Source organism: Scylla paramamosain, chromosome 1 (genome assembly GCF_035594125.1).
Source record: "Scylla paramamosain isolate STU-SP2022 chromosome 1, ASM3559412v1, whole genome shotgun sequence".
Classification (NCBI taxonomy): Eukaryota; Metazoa; Arthropoda; class Malacostraca; order Decapoda; family Portunidae; genus Scylla; species Scylla paramamosain.
The window spans coordinates 40407557-40422446 of NC_087151.1; the positions used below are offsets into that span (position 1 = coordinate 40407557).

The 14890-nt window shown below is 37.4% G+C and overlaps 1 long non-coding RNA gene across 5 annotated transcripts; it reads right to left on the reverse strand.

Annotated features, from left to right (window-relative positions):
- Positions 1-8235: 8235 nt before the first annotated feature.
- On the reverse strand, positions 8236-13832 carry LOC135105582 (uncharacterized). 5 transcript variants are annotated; one of them, XR_010270910.1, is made up of 5 exons: positions 13471-13750; positions 11875-12099; positions 10834-11065; positions 9145-10123; positions 8236-8769 (listed from the first exon to the last, which is right to left on the reverse strand). It is a non-coding gene; the product is annotated as an uncharacterized LOC135105582 (long non-coding RNA). The 5 variants fall into 5 exon arrangements; XR_010270917.1 differs by having other exon boundaries at positions 9951-10123; positions 13471-13733; XR_010270912.1 differs by having other exon boundaries at positions 8236-10123; positions 10738-11065; positions 13471-13832.
- Between the last annotated feature and the right edge of the window lie 1058 nt (positions 13833-14890).

Here is a 14890-nt window from a genome sequence, read left to right on the forward strand (position 1 = left end):
AGCAACATCCCAGGAACTTAATAGGTTCATCTTGTTTAAGGAAAATTGCATTATTTTTGCAATAGTTTATCAAAGTGGAAACTGCTGTATTTTATGTAAAGACTACAGAATCTTTCCATGAACATTGCTAATATCTTTCAACCTAGTTAATTGATAAATATTAAATGATATTTGTAAATCATTTTTATCACATAAGATGAAAGAAAAGCAAGGATAAGGATGTGGTAATCAGGGACAGGGATTTTTACATGACTAACTCGCTAACATTACATTTTGGCCCTTCCTCCTGTCAACCACAGCCCACAATTACTATTAGTAGGTATTCCTTTATTTATGTATGTATTATGTAAAAATAGTAATGAAGGCAATTAATGCAGCTTTGTGCCTCATACTGTAATAGTGTGATCCTCACTTGAACACTTCATTAAGTGGTGTGGCTCTTACATGAATACTTCTATTACAGTGGTGTGGCTTAAAGATGAGCACTATTGTAGTGATATCAGAGTAGTAGGACACAGGCTGAATAAAACACGTGAATAGTCGACATGATTACTGTAATGGCATGTGTTGTAGTGGTGTGACCCTTATATGTAAGTAGTATAGAGATGTGATGCTGACCCAAGCACTGTAGTAGTCCCTCCAGGTGACTGAATGAACTATTAGATCCTAGGCAATCTCCTCCATTAGCTCAAAGTTGAGGACTTCCACCATATCCTCCCTTTCATCCATCAGACCACGAGCTAGGGAAACCACCAGAACCCCATCAAATCTCAGCTGCATCTGCAATGAAATATCTGTGGTAAGAACTGGTTGGCTGAGAGGTAAACTGTGGTGTTTTTGATAATTACTCAGTGCTTAGTGGAGCCTGGGAGACACTTGCACTGCAGTGGTATGGACATCACAGCCAGTTCTGTACCATAGGGTGTGGTACCTCCTGATGTTCTGACATACTTCACAGTACCAGATGAATGGAGCAAGAAAGTTATATTTGTTTAAAAGTAAATGTTGTAGGGATGAATGTAGCAATTATAAGGGGATAAATCTACTAAGCACACCAAGAAAATTCTAACTTCTTTTCACATGTTTCCACTTGGCTAGTTTCATACATTCACTGCCCTGTGTATCTTATTTTTCTTGTTTCCTGCCCTAATTCTTGCTAAATCTATGTAGTCTGCCAGGAAAACTTAACACTTTTTTCACTCCATTGTATATTTTCACTTAGCTAGTTTCACACATCTCACTGCCCTTTCTAACCCAATTTTCTTGCAACCCACCCTAATTCTTGCTTACTTACACAGCCCAGAACAGCATCATGATGTGACAGCCTCACCACACACTTCAGAGGAATAGCCCATGTGCAGCATCAGGAAGACACTTTGCTGTAGTACATCCAACCATAACTGACATTTTAATAGGCAGTATTTTAATAGTGCAGCATTCAGAAATGTGCCATGCTGTCTTTGCAGAGCACATAAAAGGACTTGAAATGTCATCAAAAGGGAGACTGGTCAACTAAAATGTAGGTTTCATGTACTTGATGGAAAAGTGCATGTAATGCTTGCCAAGACCTACAGGATAGTCATTGCCTTTACTGTGTTACACAACGTTTGCAAGGAACGAAATAGTGATCTTCCTTCTGAAGACGATGGGGATGGTGGTGGTGGTGGTGGTGGTGGTGGTGGTGGTGGTGATGATGATGATGATGATGATGATGATGATGATGATGATGATGATGATGATGATAATGGCCACAACCCTCATCACATTGCACTGCCTGCTCCTGCTGCCCATTTTGGAGAATTAAACTTCAGAGATGAATTTCTCTTGGCTCATTTCAAGTAAGGGAATATTTACATTGGCTCTATTTGTCAGCAGTGGGAAATTTGGCTAATGATTTATTTATTTGTTTATTTATTTATTTATCTATTTACTTATTTATTTGTTTATCTATTTGCTTATTTATTTATTTGTTTATTTTATTCATTTAATATTATTTTATTTATTTTTTTATTAATTTTATTCTACAATTTTCCTTACTCTTACCCTTTTGAAACAAAATTGCATAATAAACTTTATAAACTCTATCTTAACTCCTTCAGGTATTACTCTTCTTAATGTTTCATCATTTACTTTAAATATCATTCATTCACAGAAGCTATGCTAGATTTCTGCTTTATTAATTTTATTCTACATCTCATTACTCTTATCCTTTTGACACAAAAATTGCATAATAAACTTTATAAGCTCAATGTTAACTCCTCCATGTATTAGTCTTCTTAATGTTTCATCATTTACTTTAAATATCCTTCATTTACAGAAGTTATGCTAGATTTCTGCTATCTTCTGCATGTTTCACTTTCAGGCAAGAGAATGCATCATCTGCAAAAAAAAAAAAAGAAAAGAATATGTCACCAGAGTAGTAAAAGAAACAAAAGTATTTAATTTTTCTAGATGAAAAATAATTTAAACAAGTTGAATTACCAACTATTTCTTCATCAGAATCTGTTAGGTTTTACTTTACTTGAACTGTTCTACTAAACTGGTTTCCTCCATAATGCACTCATTTTCAATTTGACATAGCTCATTTTCAACATTTGCCATTTAATGTCTAAGATATTGAATTTTGAGCTAGCACTGTACCTGTTTTTTTAGGTAGTTTTGATTTAATTCCAGCTCCTTAATTTGCAGTTGCCTATTATGCTGGCAGCTGTAGGTGGATAGCACTGCTGAGGTGGCTGGAAGGGAGGTGGCACCAGCATCAGCAGCAGCAACAGTTGATGGGGTGTTGAGGGAGGACCTGTATGTAGTACCAAAGTTGCTGAAGAGGTTCTCTGATGGAGGGATGACTATGGTGGAGCACAGGGGCATCCTGCCTGAGTCATCCATCGCACTGAAACTGCAATGCCAAGATTAATGAGTCAGGAATGGTAAAATAATTATTAATAGTATTAGTTAATAGTAAGTTTCTGGTATATTCAAACTTGATTCTTTTTAATAAAACTGTTCAGTACATAAGGAAATTGTTTCTATTTTTTAGTCCATTTCGTGGTATCTTATGCACTTCTTTATTTAACAGCAAGATCATAATGCTCAATCTGCAAAGGTTTTACATTTCAGACTAATGATACTTGTTTTGTTAGACAGTGCTGTGAACAAATGGATTGTGTAACAGTGCAGCTAATCCAAAACACTTATGAGGCAGCCTCTATCTTCTCTTCAGCACACAGGTTCATCTCCTTCTCATCTCCATGCCAGGTGAGATTCTCATCCCCCAAGATGTCCCACACCTTGAGAGTCACTGGAGACAGCAGTGGGATGCCTGGTCCATTTCCTTATTAAATTATATATTAGAATAACATGAAGCAAATGAATAGCTGAAGAAGCACAACAAATAAGAGAGACAGTTAGGCTTTGTTTACAGCATTTCATATGTGCTTCATTAAAATGAAAGACTTTGCATGAAGCAGTTGCTATATTTGCACCGTGCACATCTTTTATGGAATGATTCAACCCTTCATTTTTATATATTCATACCCTAGATCATCAAAGAAATATTCAGTACAAGAGAAATTTGTTGGACAGGAGAAATTAAAACTTTACTGGAAAAAAAAAAAAAAAAAAAAAAAAAAAAAAATATATATATATATATATATATATATATATATATATATATATATATATATATATATATATATATATATATATATATATATATATATATATATATATATATATATATATATATATATATATATATATATATGTGAAAACCAAAGCTTATTATGATGGAACCAGACTAACTTGGTACTCAGGGTGTTGGCTGTTCCTGTCCCACATTAATGTCACATTCTTAGTTCACATGCATATGAACATCACTCTCTCTCTCTCTCAGTCATGCTGTCATCCTTTGCCTTAATGGCAAAGGATGATAGTATGACCGACGGCATACCATCTCCTCTCACATTCACCTGGAGTTCTTTGAGATGACCAAAATGCCTCATTTACATGGGCAGCAATGTTTGCACATGCCCACTTCTGCTGGGAGGTCAATCCAGGACTACAGGCATCTTTTGTTTACCATGATCTATTTCAGGTCACTGATCTGGCCACGTAGCCCATGTTCTATTTACATCTTGATCTGGATTTACCCTGATCTGAGTGATCTGGATCATGATCTGGTTGATCGGGGTCCTGAGGTGGGCTATACCAGCAACAACACTTACTGAAGTTGTTGGCAGTGGCCATATTAGCACCTGAACAGCCTCTACTGGGGAATTATTTTAGGGGAATGCACAGCAAAAAAAATGACTGATATGTCTGAGGAACAAAGTGAATGGTAATGAATCATTGTAGAATGCTGCTGTGGGTACAGAATATGAATAGTGGTTGTTGTGACAGATGCCTGAAACAAGGGAGATATTATAAGCCACACGAAGCTTTGGTTTATTGGCTTCTGATTATAATTATGTGGCCATTACTGCCTCTACCAACGACTACATGATGAGACAAAGGAAGATAATGCTTGTTCAGTCAAAAATAATATGCCTCTACTTTGCATTTGCCTCAGTCATGGTGTCAATAATGTCAGCACATGGACCAGGCTAGCCTTATCTTACATCTGAATATTTTCTCATTTTACCATTCTGTACTTCACCACAGCAAGTACTTTTATCATGTTGTGTGTGAAGAGAGCTTTGTGTGAAACTTTATTTTTAATGTTCACAGCCAGGCATGGAACCCAGTCTTGTGCTGCCTGGGTAGGCATGTGGCTGGGACTCACCGGTGGCCTTCTCATCCAGACTTCCTCAGAGAATGTACAGTAGGCTGTACTTATAGTCTTCGCTGACACTTCCTTAGAGCACAGTGGCGAACATCAACAGTCTGCCACTTGTGACAGCTGGACAGCAACATGTTTGTGTCGTTATTGTTTTGATCAGTAATGACTGCAAGCATTCTTTTTACCCTGAACAAATCAGATCAGATCCAGATCTAGATCAATGATCTTGAGCTGATCAGTGTTGTAAATAAAAGATGCCTTATATTTGTCTTTGAATAATATTAAAGTAATATTAGCATTATCATCTGAGGGCTAGTTAAGTTTACATTGTCATTTAATTTCACAGCTGATACCTTTACTGTGTAGATCACTATATATTGAAGAAGTGTCATATTTTTGCTCAAAAAAATAGTCACCGTCTCAAAATATAACTGTGTGTACCAGACTCAAAATTAATAGTGTTCCCCCACGCATTCATTGTTCATTATTCACCGTTTCGCATATTTCCTAACCTAATTTATCTAATGGGGAGTTATCACAGTTGCCAGACATCACCATCAGCTCAGTCTTTCGGCCCAAAGAGCCTGGATTATTCTTTCAGTTATCGAAAATTACTATAACAAACACATATTGGGGGAGGGTGGATTGCTAAAGATGAAAATTCGCTATATCCTGAGAGAGAGAGAGAGAGAGAGAGAGAGAGAGAGAGAGAGAGAGAGAGAGAGAGAGAGAGAGAGAGAGAGAGAGAGAGAGAGAGAGAGAGAGAGAGAGAGGTGAGTTGTGGCTGTGTGAACCAGTGACCTTGACCATGGCTGATGTAATGCTCACTCTCTCTCTCAGATATGTTAACAGAGAGAAAGTGGGGCAGAGAGGGGAGAGGCAGACAGAGTCCTTAAAAGGGTCTTTATATCCAAAATTCAGTATTCGTTGTATCAAGGGTTTACTATACATATTAGCAACGGTAGGAGTAGTAGTAGTAGTAGTAGTAGTAGTAGTAGTAGTAGTAGTAGTAGTAAGTTAAATATGGCATGGTAAGTCAATAGAGTTTTCTGAGTGTAGTAGTATTAATAGTAGTACTGTAGTAGTAATAGTACAGTAGTAATAATAATAGTTGTAATCTCTTTATCTCCCTCAAACCCTATAATTATTTAGATCATTAATTAATAGAAATAATAGTCCTTTTAACTGATCCCTGTGACACCTTACTTATTACTTGGCTCCACTCAGCTTTAGAGCCATTATCTACAATTTTCAGTTGCCTGTCACTGAACCTTGACCAATTTAAAGTTTTCCCCTCTGTCCCAAATGTGTTGACCTTGTTCAATACCCTTTGGGGGGTGGACCTTGGCAAACACCTTACTAAAGTTCAGGTATTTCATATTGTAAATATATCCATTGTACATCTCACAGACTTTACTATAAAAACTCAACAAGTTTGTGAGGCTTGACTTCCCCTTTGTGAAGCCATGCTGTGAGTCCCTTATGAATCTATGTTTGTCTGAATGACTACTAATCTCCTTCACAATTACAGACTCCATTATTTTACCACACATTATTTTACCTACAATCAAAGCTAAGATAGGTTGATGAACATTATATTGGTGTAGGTGAATTCATGTGCTACCTTCACTAAGCCTGTTGTCAAGACATCTGAGTTTGGACTCTACATATAGTCTCTGTCTTGAAATTAGTAAGCCAATGTTATTCTAATCCCAATAGATTTATTTTCTTAGAGAGAGAGAGAGAGAGAGAGAGAGAGAGAGAGAGAGAGAGAGAGAGAGAGAGAGAGAGAGAGAGAGAGAGAGAGAGAGAGAGAGAGAGAGAGAATGTGATGCAAGCCTGTTTTATATATATATATATATATATATATATATATATATATATATATATATATATATATATATATATATATATATATATATATATATATATATATATATATATATATATATATATATAAATTTAACAGGTTTGCATTACATTCTCTCTCTCTCTCTTTCTCATGATGAATGATCAGTAATAGAAATAGGGTGGGTGACAGGACAGAGCTCTGAGGAACACCACTGTTAATAGGCTTTAAGTTAAAGTTCACTGATTTCAGATCCAGTATCCATCACTGATGCTCTCCAGATCATCAGCCAATCAAACCCAACACCCCTGTGGTGTCCAACCACAGCAGTAACGTTCCAGTAAATTATTTAAGCTCACGGGCTTGGGTAAGACTCAATCTGCCAACCCTGGAGTGCGAGACCAGTGCACTCTGGCTAGTACTCAGAACAGTATGTATCTACTCTATCTTCCCTGAGTAAACTTTTTCTTGTTACTCAACTGTCAACACTAGTCCACAACTCTTCCATCACTTGCTCTTTAATAACTAAGCAAGTGCAAGAAATCCTATTATCTCATCACCTCTCCTTCTTTCCCTCATAACAACCATCAACCATTACCTGCCCTATCACAGACACACACACACACCCATGGAAAGAGGATATGCTTTACAATGAATATTGCATGGATCAGATTGTAAAAGGAAAGGAATGAAAGTAGTGATTTCTTATGCATACATGAATGGTAGTATTACTTTTTTTACCTCCTTCTCCTCCTCTTCCTTGTTAATTTTCTTTTTTTATTTTCATTGTTGCTTTTTTTGTTTGGCACTGACAGTGAGAGAGAGAGAGAGAGAGAGAGAGAGAGAGAGAGAGAGAGAGAGAGAGAGAGAGAGAGAGAGAGAGAGAGAGAGAGAGAGAGAGAGAGTGTTGTTTATTATGCACTATGGAGTCAATCGAATGCATGTACAGGTAATCGTTGAAAACAAAAGGTTGTAAACATTTTAGTGAATAAAATACAAAAAGATCGTATCACCCATTACTTACTTTTATACCTAAAGGTGAGGAATGAAATAAATAAGATCACTTGGTAAAGTAATAGGAGAATACTAAGTTCGCAACCATTTTACACTGATTTTCAGAATTAACATAAACCCCCTCAAACAAATCATCTTATTACTCACCCTCAGAGAAGATTTAGACACTGTTAATGGACTGCAGTTGTTCACAAAAAACACAGGTAATCGTTGAAAACAAAAGGTTGTAAACATTTTAGTGAATAAAATACAAAAAGATCATATCACCCATTACTTACTTTTATACTTTTTATCTGCTCTCTTTTGTGGTAGCACCTTGTGTATCAATTGTAGCTAACAGAAAAGTTAAAAGATCCACATTTTTTCATTCCACATGAAAATTTCCTGGAAAGATGGATTGCAGAGATGTGTATATATGTGTGTGTGTACACCATCTGTACACACATACCATAGCTCAGTAGAGTAGTACATTCTCACCTGTCACTGGACAGGTGTAGATTCAAATTCCAATCTGGTCACTAAACAATCTTCATTGACAGCAACTTTTGAGCATGGCTGGTATGGGATTCTCTCTGAGGGCCAAGGAAACAAGAACTCTCTAATTGCTTCTTTTATTCTGCAGCTTATAATGTTAATAGGGACTGACTGAGGCTAGAAGTCACACACCAAACTTCCTTTATGATCTGGGAAAGCACAGGTCAGACAGGCAGGTTACTGCAACTGGTGTCTTCATCAGGATCCGGTGAGGGGTTGCCTCTCAACTGTTGCCAGATTTCTGCAGTCTTTCCTTGTCTCCACACCTGGGATGGTGTGAGTGGTGATGCAGGGAAGAGCCCAGCCGGCAGAGCCAGCAGACAGCTACAGGCTTCCCTCAGTTATGGCATCTGGCACTAATCCAAGAAAAGGGATGGTGAAGCATTGATAACCTAAGACATAACACTGTGGCTCACCCTTGGTGTTAATTCCACCTCAGAACTGTAAATGACAGCGAAAGGAGAGGGAAGGAAGGGAAGTGCTTCTGGGAGGTAACAACCAATGCCAGAAAAGGTGCATCTACAGGTTGTCCCTGGGTAGTATGAAGGCCACTTTACTCCATCCTTGTCAGGCACACAGATTCCTCTTCAGTCATCTAAAGGTTGGTGGGGAAAAATTTATTTCATCACCATTAATGTATCCATATATATTAATAAAATCAACAATTTCATCACATAAATCTATTTATCATGTGAATCTTCTTGAACTTAAATAATCTAATTTTTCTAGTGAAACTCATTCAGGAATATAGACACTATAGAATATGAAAATTTGTCCATTCTGGCACATTTTGAACATTTACAATCTTACATTGGCTGTATGTTGTTGCAAATATTCAGAGTATGAGTATTAGGTTCTGTTTTTCCTAACAGTGCATGGTAGTGTATGAGTACAGGTGCTATGTGATACTCATGGATATCTGCCTCTCTGAACTGAGCTGAGTTGTATGAGTGTGCAAGATCAAACTAACCATGAGTTGGTGCTTTCCACCAGGAATGCCTCCACACACAGCAGGCACCCAAGTCCTGCCTGCTGGTAACACAAACATGAGACTCACTGAAAGAGGCTCCTCAGGACCACATATATAGTCCTGGGTTGGAGTTATTACAATTCAAATTTTCAATTACAATTACATTTACAAAAATAAAAAAATATAATCATAATTATAATTACTCCTGGGAAGTTCAGTTACAATTACTACAAAATAAAATAAATCTTAATTACAGTTACAGTTACAAATTCCCAACTCCGGACAAAAAAAATTGTTAAAAAGAAAAACACACGTATTGTGTGGTTGTCACTTATTGAACAAATGTGCAAATTATTTAACGAATTTGTAAATAAATTTGCAAATTTATTGTGGTTAGAAATTTTGCTCTTTATTTAAAACAAAAGTAAAAATAAATGTAAATTGGAAGAAAATTAACTAAAGATTTAATTTTTTGTATTTTTGTTCTTTTCAACAAAAAACGGTGAAAACTTAAGTAACCAATTTGTAGAAAAATCAATTTAACCTTTCACTTTCAAAGGAACTGTAGATAGTAGGCTTATGTATATCTAAATGGCAGTCAGTTTTCCATACAATTCGCTATTACATTTAATTATCATCAGCTATTCAGAATTTTACTACTACTTTGCTTTTCCACAATTACTATTAAATTTCAATTATTTTGATATAATTAATTGCAATTATAATTAATTCCTTAAATTCTCATTTTATAATTACAATTATATCACTTTCTAAAATTAATTACATGTCAATTAAATTACAATTACAATTACTCAAACAGTGAATTGTAGTCCCTTAGGTAGGCTGTCCAGTCCAGCTCCTCTAGTACATCTCTGTCAAGCAGGGCCTGTGGATGCTGAGCCTTGTCCTCCAGCAGCACTTGGGTGGGGCTGCAGGTCAGGTGCAGCATCAGCAATAGCAAGGATCACTCAAGGTCAGTCTGTCACAATGCACAACAAAATCAATGGTTTGTTTCTTTATGCGGAAGTGGTATTTATATCAACACAGCCATGATATGATAAAGATTTTTTAGTTTGAGATCTAAATGATAATAATAATATAAAGTGGTTGAGAAATTAATAAAAAAATTCTCAAAATTATAGCAATGGCAGAGTTATTATTTTTATTGCCTTCTCATTCATATGTATTTTTAAAAGAAAAGGGAATATAAAACTGAGAAAGAGAAAGGAGATAGATGAAAGAGGAGGTAGGAGGTGAAAGTTGCAGGGTCTTCTACCTTGGTTAGTTTTCTGAAGGTAATATTATACCAGTGACAATAATTAAACAATAGTATATTTTATATGAAAAAAAAAAGTTCATATAAAATCTTGGAATCTTACTTTACTGAATGAATAAAATTATAATAAAAAAATGAAAAAAATACATGAAAATATCAATAAATTCTTCAGATCTTAGTGCAATAATATATTCTGTAAGATATTATATCATCATACCAACAACAACAGAAACAATAATATAAAATGGTTGAAATATGTCAATAAGTAAGTCTTCAGATCTTTGTTTACTAACATTCTGTACAATAATGTAACATACCTAGTAGCAACAGCATCAATAATATAAACTGGTTGAGAAATAAGCTAGCAAATTCTTGAGATCTTTGATGAGTGACTGCTGAGGATAACATAATACCATGTCTCTTAGTGGTTCCTGAAGAGTCCCCAGACTGTGAGCTTAGCAGTTATGGGCCTTGCAGTAGTGGTGCACTGATGCTGGCTGTGCATGGTCAACTTGAGGGTCAGACCACACAAGGAGCACTGCACGGCATGGCTGTAATGGCCGTTCCTTGTCAGGCAGCTGTGGTGTTGCAGCATGCTGAGCAACACCAACTGCTTACTGTCGATGATGGAATTTTTTCACTCTCCTGCTAGATACAAAAAAGGTTAGGGGTGCAGGATTTATGCACAACTACAGTGTTATACAAATACTTTTATCTAGAACACATTTCATGTAGTTAGAAAGACATCAGTTCAACAATTCTGCAGTAGTGCATTGTACTTCTACTCATATTTCAGACACAAAAAATGTCACCTCAAGCTAACACTCTTCTTTATGGGAATAATAATAATGTTGCTGTACAGCTCAAGCATACATAACTTCCATCATCCATACACCTCAGATGAAAACAACGTCCACATGATACGGCTGCATTGTTACTTAAATGTTTGTTGCACATCCAAGTTCTTTCTACTAAAAGGAAGCCCTTGATATTGTTGTGGATAAAGAGAAGCTGAGGAAGGAGATTACAAAAGAAACAGGAAAATCACGAAATGTTTAAATGATTTTTGAAGTTGTCTGTAACCAACTATTTTGTCGTATTTCTTCAACTGTCTTAAGGTAGTTCCCTCATAAAGTTACATACATTTGAACCAATTATCAACATTGTCACATTCACTGCCGTATACTACTATGTTACTTATTTCCATCCCCAGAAACAGCATCACTGTTAAAAAGATGTAGATTTACTACATCTTTTTAACTACCTAACCTACACTACTACCTAACCTAACCTAACTTTAACTGATCTAATGAGCTCACATCTCCTTAAGATCATTAGATTATAAGGGAAGCTACAAGAAGCTATTTAATACTGAAAGTATCAAAGAGAGGAAGAGAAGAACAATGACGAAGAGGAATGGGAGGATTACAGGATACAACTAAACAGCAACAGACCTTTAAATCCTTGCAGGTTCTTGTTCTTGTTCTTGAGGTTCTGATGTGGTTGTGTAGGCTGTGGTGCTACAAACTCTAATGCCCCAAAGGTGATGGTAGCAGACAGGTCAGCCATTCAGATTTTGGTATGTTATCTTGTCTTCTAGAGGAAGGTCTTGGTGTGCTTGAGTTTTGAGGGCCAGGCCAGGATCTTGGAAGCTCCCCAATAGGTCAGCTAGTGTTGGCCTGTGGAGGGAGAATAGTAAGTGGAGGAGAGCAGTGTGGTGAGAGTAATGATGAGGATAGTAAAGTAGGTGTTCCAGAGTAGCTGTGTGGATCACCTGGGGCAGTGAGGGGTGTCACCTTGTGTATTTGCCTAGTTGTGCTTTATGGGAAGAGATGGTTGGTGGGTGTGTTCAATCTTGAGTCTAGTGTCTACAGTGGCAAAGGTATGGCTAGAGTGAGTCAACCAGTGGTGAAGTGTATTCTAGCTGATGCAATTCAGTTTTGTTCAGCTGATGGTCAGGAGTATGGCCTTGGTAACGGAACTCAGACAGAAACCAGTCTTGGGGTCTCTCTTTTTCTTTAAGCAAGTGCATTTGTGTTACCTTTTGCAGGGGTAACCATTTCTCAGTCCTAATGTACCTTCTTACAGAGATCTTGGCATATTGTTTGATTCTTCTTTAAAATTTTATTAACATGTACGAGTATGAGAAGTATTTTTCAAAGCTAGTGGCACTGCTAATAGGTAATATTTTGAAAGGTATGTAGTCTATATATATAGTCTCATAATTTCATAGCACAAGATTTTGTAATCCATGTTCATCCAGCTATTGACTTTGGGTGCATTTTGTGGAATACAGGTTACATAAGGGATCTACAGATGCTGGAGTCTGTGCAGAGAAAATGCACAAGGAAAATCTATGGATAAGACAGTTTGTCGTGAGCTGAGAGACTTTCCCGATTAAAGGTGTTTTCTATTAAAAGTTGTTTATTAAGAGCAGGCTTAATAATTACCTGAAAAATTATGAGTGGCCAGTGTCTATTTAAATGACTCATATGTGAGAGTGAATTCTGAATGCACTGTATGCCCCAGCATAAGGATCTTTGTTCTCTGTCATGTTACTGATGTGAGATCATGATTTTCCTGTTTGAACTGTTGGTCTTTGGAAGTCTCTACCTGAAGATGCAGTCTGTTCCCATTTACCTCAACATTTTAAAAACAAGGTGGATGATTTTGTAGGTGATTTATTCAGTGAACTATGTTAATTTGTTTTCTTTTGCTATGCTGCACCTAAATTATCCAGCCTTTCAAGATTTCTTTAACAGGTTATGCTTCTTGTACTTCTGGTTGGATGATGCTGCTGATGTTGGTGGGGGGATTGCGTAGGGCTAGACCCTCGCCATGGCATACTCCTTGATGCTATCTTCTTCATGGTCTGTATATTTCCCAATGTCACTCTGGTCTGGGGAAGGGTGGGAGTGGGCCTCGTCTGATGCCGTCATTGCTAGGGTATTTGAATTATATTCCAGGTTGCTTTAAATACTAAGAAGTGATTGCCTACCAGAGTGGCATATGCGACAAGCCATGGCTTCAACAACCTTGCCCCCGGTTACCTTAAATCGGACGAAGCAGTACAAACTGAGACGACTGACATGAATGTTACTCTTGCCTATGCACGTCGTCCTCCTCCACTCTTGTCCTGTCCCACGCTGCTTTGTTATATTGACACTTCTATCACAATTCCTCGAGGACATATCACGGGCTGGGTTGCCTTCGTATGGAGCAGTTAAATAGTTTCGGTGTAGTACTGGTTATAGACGTAGTCAGATTGGAGCATTCGTCTTTACAACGGCACACCTTCCCAGGCAATGTTTACTTCAACATCTGTATCGCCTCTTGGGTCGTAAACCCCTTTAAAAACGCGAACCCCTCAGTAAGAGAACAAAAAAGACAGCAGCAACTACCTGTTCTCTTCGCTTCTTTCTCCTCTCCTTGATCTTGGCGGGGCTTTCACCACAACGCCGTTCATTATCCCATGTGTTGAATTAGACTGATTATGAGCGTAGTGAAGTTTAAGATGGAGGTTGTTCTTTCGTTTTGTGCGGCCCAGCCTGTCCACAACGCTATTCAAATGCTAATATCTCCGAAACTACGCGGGTGATAGTAACAAAATTAGCACCATATGATAGCACAACTCTATCAGTTTTCATTTCTTTTATTCGGTAAAGTCAATGCGTAACTTGCAAAAAAAAAAAAAAAAGTCTGAAAACGGGATTTTTTTTTTCATTTTTTTTTTTCTCAACAAGACCTGACACAAGAAGTTTGGCTACCAGTGCAGAAACCAAATGCTTTACACAGGTGCAGAACCCTGTGCTCATTGCCCGGAGCAGGCTGCCGATCCTATCTTACATGCTGCACTGCTCAGCTGCTCACGATCTACGCCATCCACTTCATGAGTCCCCTGACCCTGGCTATATAAGAGTAGCCCAGGTCTTCGCCACCTCCACTATATCCTCATTGATACACACTTGTTCCATGTAGCCTACCTGCCCCCTTGATAAATCACAGCCTCATCAGGCACGGGCTCTAAGTTACCCAGTGCTTCCCACTGTGATTGGAGAGAGAGAGAGAGAGATAGATAGATAGATTGGTGCTTATGACAACTTTGCCATTTACATTTATAATGGCTTATAATTTAGTTTTATATATTTATACTTATTTTTATATTACTATAGTATAATATGAGACTAGTTGCTGCATATTATTAGAATTTGAAAAATATTTTGTGGATTCTCGTGGATGTGTAGTGCGCGCTGCGTCAAGTGGCATGCCAGTGTTTGAAGGATGGTTATGTCCTATGGTTTTATTTAATTTGGATTTTCTCTGAACAAGACTGACACGAGCAATGGCTGCCCCTGTGCGCTGGTGTAAGGTTGGTGCCTGCTGGGAGGTGCCTAGGAAGCCCATGAACCTGCTTTTAAGGACTAGGAAGGGTAAGTGACGCACTCACCACATTTTCTTTTATGCAGACAC